Below are 12046 nucleotides of genomic sequence, written 5' to 3'. Positions count from 1 at the left end.
ATCAAAAGCACACTACTGTCATTTTACATCAGCATAGTATTTCCATTTTCTCATGTTAACTGTGGACTTATTTTTATTGCTGTCTGACTTTTATCTAAACTGATAATTTGAAAAATAAGCTACTCTAAAAGAGTGTGCTTAAGGGAAACTCTGGAGATATTCTTTCCTTGATTGGAGTCTCCTGAAAAATTTCTCAGCCCTGATTTCTAAAATGGCAAGAAGCTGAAGTAAAACTTTTGCAGAGAGCATGAAGTAACAGGTTAGGGTCTCTAAACTGACTTTGTACTAAAGAATCTGATTCACAGTGTTGAGTGTTACTAAATGCAAACAAGTATTTTTCTGTTAGTTGCCAAACAAGCAGAGAGCTTTTCATATCTATTTTCACTCTTTGGAACTCTAAAAAAAAGGAAGGGGAAAGAAAAATATCTCTCTAGCCTATCAGAGCCTGGTTCTCTTACCAGGCTTGGTTTAATCACATTTGTGTTTGTATAGAAAAGGTGTAAAACCAGAATCAGACCATTAGTCTTATGGTGGGAACCCATTTTATTAATGTACAAGAATAAAACACAAAACAGACTAGGATATGTACTGGAAATTAACATGTAATATAAAGTCATCTGGTAGTAATGCCATGTGAACATTTTCACAGCAAAGTTGAGCCAAAGATTATTTCCTGTGTGCGCTGATGATTTTGGTTAGTGAAGACAATTATGTGAAAATGTTTTTACATGATTGTAGTATGCAAAAAATCTGTGAAGTCATTAGAAGATCCATTGCTTTCAGAACAAACCGTATAAGGTGCACAGAATTGTACCACACTGCCATAAATGAAGCCATACAACACCTCAAAAAGAAGAAGTTCTCCCTCATTCCCATGCTTCTCTGGAAAGGAAGAATTCTGGAAGTGAAATTTTGACTTGGATTTAGTTGAAGTGCATTTGTGAAGCAGTGCTGCTGTTATCCCAGAGCCCTACTAGTTTTGGCTTAGAAAACTAGCCTAGTGGGAAATAGTTTGCCTTCCTGATGGAATGTGTCTGGAAGGTTAAATTGCAGAAAACAGTTCTAAGAGCTCAATCAATATTTAGAGGAGGTGGCAGGTGAATTAAGACCAAGAGATGTAGTAAGAAGACTTCTGGGCTTGGGAGAAAATGCTTGAGCACTAGCTGTTAATATAGCAAACATATTCATGCTAAAGGATGCCAAGAGCGAGTTTCTGTGGCACCATGCTCAAGTGAGAGGGCTGTTTGATGAAAAAAAAAAAAAAAAGAATACCTACAATGTCTGCCTGGTTTAAGGGGTTATATGATACATGTGTATCTGTGGGCATTCTTAATATTTCCATTTTACCGTTCAAGTCTAGTTCTATTTCCATGTTACTGTTCAAGGGAGTGCTTCTTAAGGGATAGAGTGAAATGTACCACAGAACTGGTATGCATTATGTTGTATCTTTGATCTTTGATTATAAAAGAAAAAAAAAAAGTCATCTAAGCATATTGAAGGTACAAATGCTATGAATTTTACTATGCTGATTCATTTTGTCTCTAATGCAAGACTACTGTATCTAGACTTCATGTTAAATCAAGCAATGGTATGATAATCTAAGACTGCTGCCTTTATTGGAAAAGAACTGAAAAGGAATAAAAGTTAGAGGATTGAAATTAAGTTCCATTTTTAGACTAGACTTGAACAGTAAAATGGAAATATAATTTGATAAGCATATTTATCACCATTTTTATTGTATTCAGGTCAAGGGACTCAAAAGGCAACAATCACAGGAAAACAGAGACGAGAGACTTCATAAAATCATAAAATTACTTCAAATCTCTCGTGTTTTATTTCAGTGCAGGATTAGTTTATGCCTGTGTCATTTCTGCATTAAAAATCAAAGCAACAACAAAACAAACAGACAAACAAACACCAAAACCCAACAACCCAGTACAGTATTCGATGATGAAAATAGAGCATGAAGAATTATTTAAAAGAATCAGAATGCATAGATGTCCTTTTTGACAAAAGAATGAAGGAAAAGACACTGTTAGTCACAGAGGATTTTTGGAAATATCTAATTAGTCAAAGTTGTTTTAATTGAATAGTTTGCACTGATGCTCTCTAAATAAAACAAGCAAAAAACAACTTACTCTTCTCCTTTGATCCATCCAGTCTTGTCTCCTCTCATCTTCAGTGCCTGGGAAGGTTATCTAGTAGATCATCTTGAGTGCCATCATGTGGCACATACAGGACAACCAAGTGATCAGGCCCAGTCAGCATGGGTTTATGAAAGGCAGGTCCTGCTTGATGAACTTGATCGCTTTCTATGACAAGATGATGCACTTAGTGGATGAGGGAAGGGCTGTGGATGTTGCCTCTCTAGACTTTAGTAAAACTTTTGACTCTGTTTCCCACAGCATTCTTCTGGAGAAATGGACTGCTCATAGCTTGGATGAGTGCATGCTTCACTGCATAAAAACTGGCTGGGTGGTCAGGCCCAAAATTGTGGTGAATGGAATTTAATCCAGTTGGAGGCTGGTCACTAGTGGTGTCCCCCAGGGCTCAGTACTGGGGACAGTTCTCTTTATATCAGTAATCTGGACGAGGATATCCAGGGCAGTAAGACACAAGTGTTGATCTGTTTGAAGGTAGGAGGGCTCTGCAGGGCAATCTGGATAGGCTGGATGGATAGGCTGAAGCCAACGGTATGAAGTTCAACAAGGCCAAGTGCCAGGCCCTGCACTTGGAGCACAACAACCCCATACAATGCTACAGGCTGAGGGAAGAGTGTCTGGAAAGCTGCCTGGTGGAAAGGGACCGGGGGATATTGGTAGACAGCTGACTGAATATGAGCCAGCAGGATGCTCAGGTGGCCAAGAAGGCCACTATGATGAAAAAACAGATGTCTTTTCCAACCTAAATGATACTGTGATTCTGTGATTCTTCTATAATTGGACACCTCTTTCTCACATTTCTTCTACACCTCCTATAAAAAGCACTTGAAATGAGCCGAAAGAATCTACTTTTTAATACAAAACTGACTTCTGACCAGTCAGTGCTGTATATTTAAGCCATGGATAGGGAATTTCATGATGAGGTGACTGAATGCACTGAATTTATTTCCTTCCTCTCTACTCTAATCCTGTAAGAAACTGTCTTTGCTGTCTGAATCTCATATATTTGAGGCATACTTATGTCACATTTCTTCACAAGAAAAAGTAAATCATAATGTAGCCTGAGCCAGTGTCAGTAGGAAACTGCCTCTGTGAAAAAAACAAACCCTTAATTCAAATTAGCGTGCTTAAGAAAAAGCACTTTTTGTTTGTTTGTTTGTTTGTTTTTCTTCTATTGTTTGGTCAGTAGTAAGAAACAGAAATATTTACCCATGAAGTTGCCTTGAATGTCTTCATGTTTTCTGATGACTCTCATTTTTCAGTGATGTTTTGCTTTGTAAGCAAAGAATGTGTTCCTAAAACTCAAACAATTTTATCATGTATACAGTTGATAAATGATGAAACAGTGGACGACAACAGAAACGCAGCATCTTCATCTTAAAAGAAAAGGTCAATTGCTGTGCATACAACTGAACATAAGTATTACACAGTTCAAGTAACATGCAATTTGACTGACTAACAGATTATTAAAGAGAGAAAAAAAAAAAAAACTCAGTTTAACAGATCCAGGGATGTTTAGAACATCAACTACTAAAACAACAGATCTCTAGCATAGGGATAAAAACAAATCTGAATAAAATTAGGATTTAGAAATACTGGGATGGTTACAATGACATCTACCAAAAAAAGCTGGCTTTGGTCTATAGAAGCTTTAGCAGTGTCGTGGTTTAACCCAGTCGGCAGCTAAGCTGTTCACTAATCCTCCCTCCTCCCTCTCTGGGATGAACCACTAACGGAGTACCAATCAGCTAGGAGAACTGCTATCTAGTTGAGTACCAAGCTCTCAAATAACATGAGCTTTGCTTGGAAAAAGTCCTCAGTGCAGAACAGTGCAATGAAGCTATCGATACTTGAGTATTTTTTGTTTGAGTGCTTTTGTATGATGGACACTTGAATACAGTCAGTGGTATCTGAGTGCATCACAAGTGTGTATTTACTTTTAAACTACTGATCAAATAGCTACTTTAGATTGGCAAAGGAAATACATCTGTGAATAGACTGTGTGCAGAAAAGTTACTAGAGATAATATTTCAGAAAAGTGCTCTTGCACTGCTATTCAATGAGAGTTGTATGCCTGCAAAATATTGTATTATCGTCCTGATTCCTTTTCTCCTTCTCTCATGAAAGAGGCACTCTTCCTATTAGCCTCAATGAAGGCTTTGTTTTTGTCTTCAACATTCATCACAAACCTTCTGGTGATCAGCATGAAAAATACTAACACAAAGAAGATTTTTCTTCTCAGACTGCAATAAGACTGGGAATGTTGCTTACTGGCAGATAGAGCTGAAAGTCTATTGAAAGAATTAGGATAAATTGACTAGCTTTTTCCACTACAGAGCTCATTGTGTATGTCACACCAATAATGCTTTTAAAAAAGGTTATTCTGGTACTATGTGCAAGATTTGAGGACTTGTCTCTTGGAAGCTTAGGTCTGTTGTATGGCATACTTTTTCTTCTCACCACACAGGAGAAACATAGAGGCAGGTTTGGTGTGTTTCCAAGGCCACACTGCATCAGTGATAGTGCTCAATAATATTGTTCTACTTTAAGAACAGTCCAAGAAGAGGAGAGGACCAGTTTAACGTTGTCATACAAACATATTACAATCTGTCACACCAATATTCAATTTGGGATTACATGTTCAGACATCAAGGGGACCTAATTTGGCAGTATTGCTAACTGCTAAACTCCCTGCCCCAGTAAGTCATAGAAACTTGGCAGAGAAACACACAATCACAGTTATCATATCGGGACTACCTGTAAATGTTTCTCAAAAGCAGTTTCTAATAGTAAGATAAATAATCACAGAATCACAGAATTTTCTAGGTTGGAAGAGACCTCAAGGTCATCGAGTCCAACCTCCAACCTAACGCTAACAGCCCTCCACTAAACCATATCCCTAAGCTCTACATCTAAGCGTCTTTTGAAGACTTCCAGGGATGGTGACTCCACCACTTCCCTGGGCAGCCTGTTCCAATGCCTCACAACCCTTTCTGTAAAGAAGTTCTTCCTAACATCTAGCCTAAAACTCCCCTGGCTCAACTTAAGCCCATTCCCCCTCGTCCTGTCACCAGGCACGTGGGAGAACAGGCCAACCCCCACCTCTCTACAGCCTCCTTTAAGGTATCTGTAAAGAGCAATAAGGTCACCCCTGAGCCTCCTCTTCTCCAGGCTGAACAAGCCCAGCTCCCTCAGCCGCTCCTCGTAGGACTTGTTCTCCAGGCCCCTCACCAGCTTCGTCGCCCTTCTCTGCACCCGCTCAAGCACCTCGATGTCCTTCTTGTAGCGAGGGGCCCAAAACTGAACACAGTACTCGAGGTATAATATGGGTGACTGTTACCAGAGTCTATACTCATGTGCTACGATGTTTAATTATGTGCAAATATAGGTCACACAGATAGTAAAGATATCAGACAATAATACGAGGTATTCTTTTTAAACTCTGGCACACTTGATTCAGTCTCAAAAACAATTATGCCTTTTGATGGTAAACAATTGGTCATGAAAATGTTGCCTGAAATGAACTTACAAACATGGTAAAACATGGTCAGTTTAGGAAAAAATAAGGGCTATCTAGGCAAGGGTTCCAAGTACATCTGATGCATCTGTTATAAAATGTAGAAACTGTTCATAGCAGAATATAATAATCCATTTTCCATGTGCATGCAGAGGTTGAAAGAGGATCAGTGTGACTGAAAACACTGGAGGAAGCAGATATGCCTTCAGTAAAGTGATTGAACCTCAAGAACAGTAAACAAGGAGAACATGGAAATAGGAAGAAAGTCAATATTCTGAAAGTCTTAGAAGCAGATGACTAGAAGCATATATTCAATGCAGTTGATCAGATGGCTGAAAAACAGGAGAAACATCTCAAAAGAGGAGCAGGGAAGACAGGAGCTTTTTTTGCCTGTGGATACTTCTCCTATTTCTATGTTCTTTCTAGACTAAATGCAGAATGAATAAGCTCTTCCAAACACTGCCTCTGCGGGTGGCACTGGCTATTTGGCAAAAAAAAGCCTGTAAACATTCACAGGGAATGTAACCATTTAGGCTCAACTTCCAGTGGCAGTTGTTGAAATCAAATTAAAGAAATGCTAATTTATTATTATTATTATTATTATTATTATTATTTATTTATTTATTTATTTATTTATTTTTGTGTGTATGTGTTTTCCCTGATACCTTCCCTCTCAACTAGAGTTCGGGACTCTCAGAAAGAAAAGCTGGGTTTACACCCATCATTGCAGATGCTTTTGGGTAATTTAGCAGGGAAGGCTAGGCATGTATTTTGTCAGAGATCCAGGAAATATTTTCTAAATTATATCACAGAAGAATGAAAACCTTCCTTGAGCAGTACAGTCTAAGAGAAAGGAGGTTATATAGGGCATAATTTTTCTGTTCTCTAATGGAAACTATTGTCTGACTTTGCTACAGCCATAGTTTTCTAACCATTAGAAGTAATTTGCCCAGATTAATGCTCTCTGTTCAATTCATTTAATGTGACGATTTCATAACACTGCTGTCTTTATCAGTAGTCAAAATAACCCCTGGTAAACCCCAGGAGGCAAAAATGCTTGTCGCGTTTAGCTGTTGAGGGTGGATGCTGCTGCTTCATGAAGAATAAAGTAATTGTTTTAAAGAAAAGAAACATCATAAAATTACTGGGTCTATCAGAATTCTTTGTCTTTCATCAGATGTATTATTCCGTCATAGCTTGGCTTTTATTTTTATTTTTATGTTTAATACAATGCCGTTTTTGTGTCTCTGATAATACGGGAGTGCTGTGAGACTTCCGTAAGAAGATGCTACAAAGTGTTTTTTTTTTTTTTTTTTTAGAAAGAAACTCACCTTTTTCTGTATGTGCAACGATGCACATACATTCATGGATATCTTCTCCTGCAACTTCCTGTTGAAAATGCCAACTTCTATAAGATTGTAATTTATTTATTCTTTTAAATTATTTTGCACGTTGTTCCCTGTATAGCCAGTACAGTTGTTCTTATTAGCTTTCTTTGTATTGCATGTGTAGAAAGTTTTAACACTTTAATATCTTTTCTCCCTTAGGTATAGTAACATATGCTCCCAATTCAGCCTTGGAACCCATTTAGACCATGAACAGCTATCATTCTCTAAGTCAATTCTCTAACTCAAGTCTGGACAATGCTCTCAGAAGTATGATATGATTTTTGAGTGGTCCTACGTGGAGCCAAGAGTAGGACTTAATGATCCTTGTGGGTGCCTTCTGACTGAGGATATTTTATGTGTCAACTCGGGTCCCCTGCAATGACTTTGAAGATGATGCTTCTTCTGGGGTCCCCCACAACTTCTTCTGCGGTGTCAACAGTACACGTAGTACTTGAAGGCACTGTCACCCACATATGCTTAGAATCCCTCTGGTAGATAACCACCACCCTGACCTCCTGCTTGTGAACTTTCTCAGAGCGGGGGCTCTGCAGATGCCCCTCAAACCAGCCCCCAAAGCCCCATGTCACTAGAACCTGCCCCAAGATCACCAACAACCTCTAAGGCCCCTGGACTGCAAAACCACCCCCAAACCTGAACCACTCCACTCTTCCAGCACCAGAACTACCCATGAAGCCTGCCCAACACCACAAATGCCTCTTACACCACCTGAAAGACCTGCTACAACCCCCACCCCCACCGCCCAAATCCTTGCATAAAATCTTTCAGCCCACTGCCATACAGTGCTCCGGTAGTCATAGCAACTACAAACCAGCCATGTTCCTATCCCCAAGCCTCCATGATGCCAGGTGTCTCTTTATCTCCCTTCACTGTCTGGAGTTGGTCTGGTGACTACATGGTACTGTGCGCCTTTGCTACCATGCCACAGGATAACAGGATGGATGACCAGACACTGCTGGGACTGGGGCACAAGCCATTCAGAGGCCAAGCAGAGGACAGATTACTCCCTGGGGATCATCAGCATTTCCTTCTCCTGTCACAGTAAGACAAGCAGAGGATAGCCCTTGCCTCCTCCTCCTCCTCCTCCTCCTCCTCCTCCTCCTCCTCCTCCTCCTCCTCCTCCTCCTCCTCCTCCTCCTCCTCCTCCTCCTCCTCCTCCTCCTCCTTCTCCTCCTCCTTCTCCTTCTCCTTCTTCTTCTCCTTCTTCTTCTTCTTCTTCTTCTTCTTCTTCTTCTTCTTCTTCTTCTTCTTCTTCTTCTTCTTCTTCTCCTTCTTCTTCTCCTTCTCCTTCTCCTTCTCCTTCTCCTTCTCCTTCTCCTTCTCCTTCTCCTTCTCCTTCTCCTTCTCCTTCTCCTTCTCCTTCTCCTTCTTCTCCTTCTTCTCCTTCTTCTCCTTCTTCTCCTTCTTCTCCTTCTTCTCCTTCTTCTCCTTCTTCTCCTTCTTCTCCTTCTTCTCCTTCTTCTCCTTCTTCTTCTTCTTCTTCTTCTTCTTCTTCTTCTTCTTCTTCTTCTTCTTCTTCTTCTTCTTCTTCTTCTTCTTCTTCTTCTTTATTCTTTTCTTCTTCTTCTTCTTCTTCTTCTTCTTCTTCTTCTTCTTCTTCTTCTTCTTCTTCTTCTTCTTCTTCTTCTTCTTCTTTATTCTTTTCTTCTTCTTCTTCTTCTTCTTCTTCTTCTTCTTCTTCTTCTTCTTCTTCTTCTTCTTCTTCTTCTTCTTCTTCTTCTTCTTCTTCTTCTTCTTCTTCTTCTTCTTCTTCTTCTTCTTCTTCTTCTTCTTCTTCTTCTTCTTCTTCTTCTTCTTCTTCTTCTATTTATTTATTTATTGTCAGTTAGTGCTGATGCAGTTACATTACATCAAGGTAAAAGGGGAGGCTCAGCCAGGTGACTCCTAACCTGTTAGGCTCCCACATCAGCCCCCCAGGAGGCTGATGCACCTCCCACCAGCTTCAAACTGTGCTGGGGTCCTCCTTGCTGCCTACAAGACTGGTTCCCTCCTTGCTGCCTACATAGCCATGGTTCCCGCAGTCCCTTTGCACCTTATTGAAAAGTGTTCTCCTAGCTATGTGGGTTGCTTCTGGGATGGGGTGAGGTGGATTCCAAGCTTACAAACACATAGGCAAAGATGCATGCAGGGACATGTTGTGTTCTGCTACTGGGTTTTTGAGTGGACATGTTGCCCCACTCACCCATTCAGGACCATTACAGTTTTCTCTTGACTCCTGCAAAACCCTTTATTGTGTCCCTCAGTACTCCCCTGGTTCTATAGCATCTTTTCACCGCTGTTGTATCTTGAGGACCTCTCCTGGTATTTTATTATAACAGGATTGCTCCACACCTAACTCAAGTGCTGCCATGATCGCTACTGCCTCCCCATGCCCAAAATGCAGAACTGCAGCACCCAGCTCTGCTCATGCACAGTAGCAGTGCTGTGCTCTCTGCAGCATGGCGGCAGTAAGAAAGCATTTCATTTCAGCATAAATGTTAGTGGCACCAGGCAAGTGTTGGGACCACCAGTGCAGCTAGCGAGACCTTTTGGTGGTGGTGGGCTCAGGGGTGTCTCCTGACTGCCCCAGGATGATGTGATGGAGAGGCTTGGTGCCGGGGGACTGCAGGGCACAGCCTGCTCGGTGTGGGCAGGGGTTGTGGGGCAGGGGCAGCCACTGCTGTGGTCTTTCCTATGGCTTTGTGCAGCCCTGGGTGGCCATGCACACAGAGAGCCAGGAGCCCCAGAGCAGGGTGGGTGTACAGTGGCTTGTGGGCTGGGTCTGCCAGGCACACTTGCCTGGGAGAACTATGAAAGGTTCCCTGTCAGTTGAAGTCGGGGCAGCCCCAGGGAATGAGTGGAGAACTGGCAGAGGGGAGGATGGTAAAAAGATATTAGTCTCATCCCCCCCCTCCCCTCCAATTACAGATGCTGGATGCCTTCCCACCTCCTCAGAGCTTCCATGGAGACTCCCCCAACACTGGTTGCCCTGCATGGCTGCGTCTAGCTCCAGGACCAACCTTGAAGCAGGTTTGAGTCAATTTGGGAAAGAGTGGTACAGAAATTCATACAGAAGGAAGGGTGCTAGCCTAAAATAGATTTGGATAATACCCGTTGATAACAGTTGTGTGTTCTCTTCCTCTTTCAGGGCTAGCAGTGAGTGCTAAGTTATACTCTCCTCTGCTGTGGATGTCACCGACTCCATCTGGCTTAGATTTGCAGGATTTTGCCTCACTGTTGTAGTGGCATGGGTGAAATGAGGAAGGTGGACTCATCACTCACTTTTGACAGGAACTGCTGTGGCTGAAGATAAGACCAGCAACAAATAAGACAGATGAAGACTGAAATGAAGTGGGTGTGGCTGGAAGCTGCCTGTACCTGCAGACAAGAAAGCTGTTGTCTGTGGGGGAAGAAGGATCCCTCTTAGCTGTCCTTAGCAGACCGGGTCACCAGCATCCATGGCATGATCTGTGTATGTCATTAAAAGTACTGTATGGTTACATACCGGGTATGTGCAAGACACTAGTTAGTTATGAATTCTAATGTTACCAGAGTTATAAGATGCCAGTGCATTCTCTTAGGTGGATGACAGACAAGCAATGGGATCTGCAAAGGAGGAAGCTGGCAGAGAGACCAAGCAAGAAGCTTCTTCAACGTCCACCATCTCCCACTGTACCTATCCATCCATGCCTCTGGCTCCCTACTCCCCTCTCTTTCCCTTTTTCTTCCTCTCTCACTGCTATCTGCATCTGTCTCATCTTCCCCTGCAAATCTCTGTCCTGCTGCCTGCCCCATTGTTCCTTGCTATACCCACCTGTCTAGATGGTGCTTCTCTTTTTTGCTCTTTACGCCTCTGTCCTGCTCCCTGGCCTTATTTTTCCTTCCTCCAGTCCTGCTCCATGGTAACAGAAAGCAACACATCAGCATGGGACAGATGAGTGCTGATCCAGTGCTGATTTCTGAGGTTAAATGGGGGAAAATGGGTGCATAGGGACCATCAACCATGCAACAGCCTCCCTCCAGGCACTGATGTGCATGAATAAACAGCTGCTTTGTTTACTGCACTCCTGTGTTTGCAGTCCCTTTGCACAGAGTAAGTGGCTGTCACTATGTTCAAGGAAGCAGGTTAAATAGTACATGTGTGTGTGGGGGAATGTATTAGGTGGTGGCCCAGCATTCCTGAAGGGTGGCAGCTGCTGGATGGGTCTGGAAGAGCCCCTGTTAGAGGCAGAAGGGGATGGCCCCGCTGTGTAAAGGGGCTTTGGAGCTGTTCTCTGACGAAGGACTAGTTGCCAGCTCTTGTGGACAGAGTCAGGTTGAGTGTGGTTGGGCTTTCATGAGACTATTGGGGGCTGTGGAGATGGCACAGGAGGTGCTGGGTCCACCTGGGGGACAGCTGTGGGACTGGTTGTCCTGAGGGAAGGCTGGGATAGGGGTCGAGAAGCTACGGGGAGGGTTGTGCCAAGATGGACACAGAGGCAAGAGGTGTCACACCAGGTTCTGGGTTGTGCCAAGATGGACACAGAGGCAAGAGGTGTCACACCAGGTTCTGCATGGCTTCCACATTTGGTAGCGGAGTGCATGGGTGTGGGAGGGTGTGTGCTGCTGTAGGGTCAGAAATTATTGAGTCCTGCAGCATTCTGGGAGTTGTAGTCTTTGGGCTTCCAGCCAGCCTCTGTAGTTTCCAGTGCATGCCATGAGTAGTTGTCGTTTGCTTTACTGCCAGTGAGTAGCCACACACGGCAAGGGCTAATTTTTCTCCTTTGAGACAGGGGTGAGAGGTGCAGTCTCCCACCAGCTTCGTGTCTTTTTCTGCACAGTTCCCGTTGAAATCATTAGAAACAGATCAGAAAACATAAAGCACTGCGTGACACGCATGCGCAGTAGCTGTTACAAACTCACTTGTGCCACCTTGTGATCAAAAGTCGCAAACACAGCATCTTCCTGGGCATAGCTCGGGCAGCACAGAATTCACTGCTGCT

The 12046-nt window shown here is 42.7% G+C and overlaps 1 protein-coding gene across 23 annotated transcripts in view; it reads left to right on the top strand.

The window, feature by feature from the left end:
• Window positions 1-11128, top strand: part of LOC311423725 (uncharacterized protein) — a 126375-nt gene extending 115247 nt beyond the window's left edge. For 17 of the 23 annotated variants that reach the window (XR_014685805.1, XR_014685806.1, XR_014685810.1 and 14 more), the window contains 3 exons: window positions 7227-8126; window positions 9993-10094; window positions 10213-11128. The gene's annotated coding sequence lies outside the window, so the exon portion shown is untranslated. The remainder of the gene's footprint in view (window positions 1-7226; window positions 8127-9992; window positions 10095-10212) is intronic. The other 6 variants (XR_014685811.1, XR_014685814.1, XR_014685817.1 and 3 more) reach the window with 2 other exon arrangements.
• The last annotated feature ends 918 nt before the right edge of the window (window positions 11129-12046 follow it).

The sequence above is a fragment of the Aythya ferina genome, assembly GCF_964211825.1.
Source record: "Aythya ferina genome assembly, chromosome: 25".
Taxonomy (NCBI): Eukaryota; Metazoa; Chordata; class Aves; order Anseriformes; family Anatidae; genus Aythya; species Aythya ferina.
This window is presented reverse-complemented; position numbering and strand designations above follow the sequence as displayed.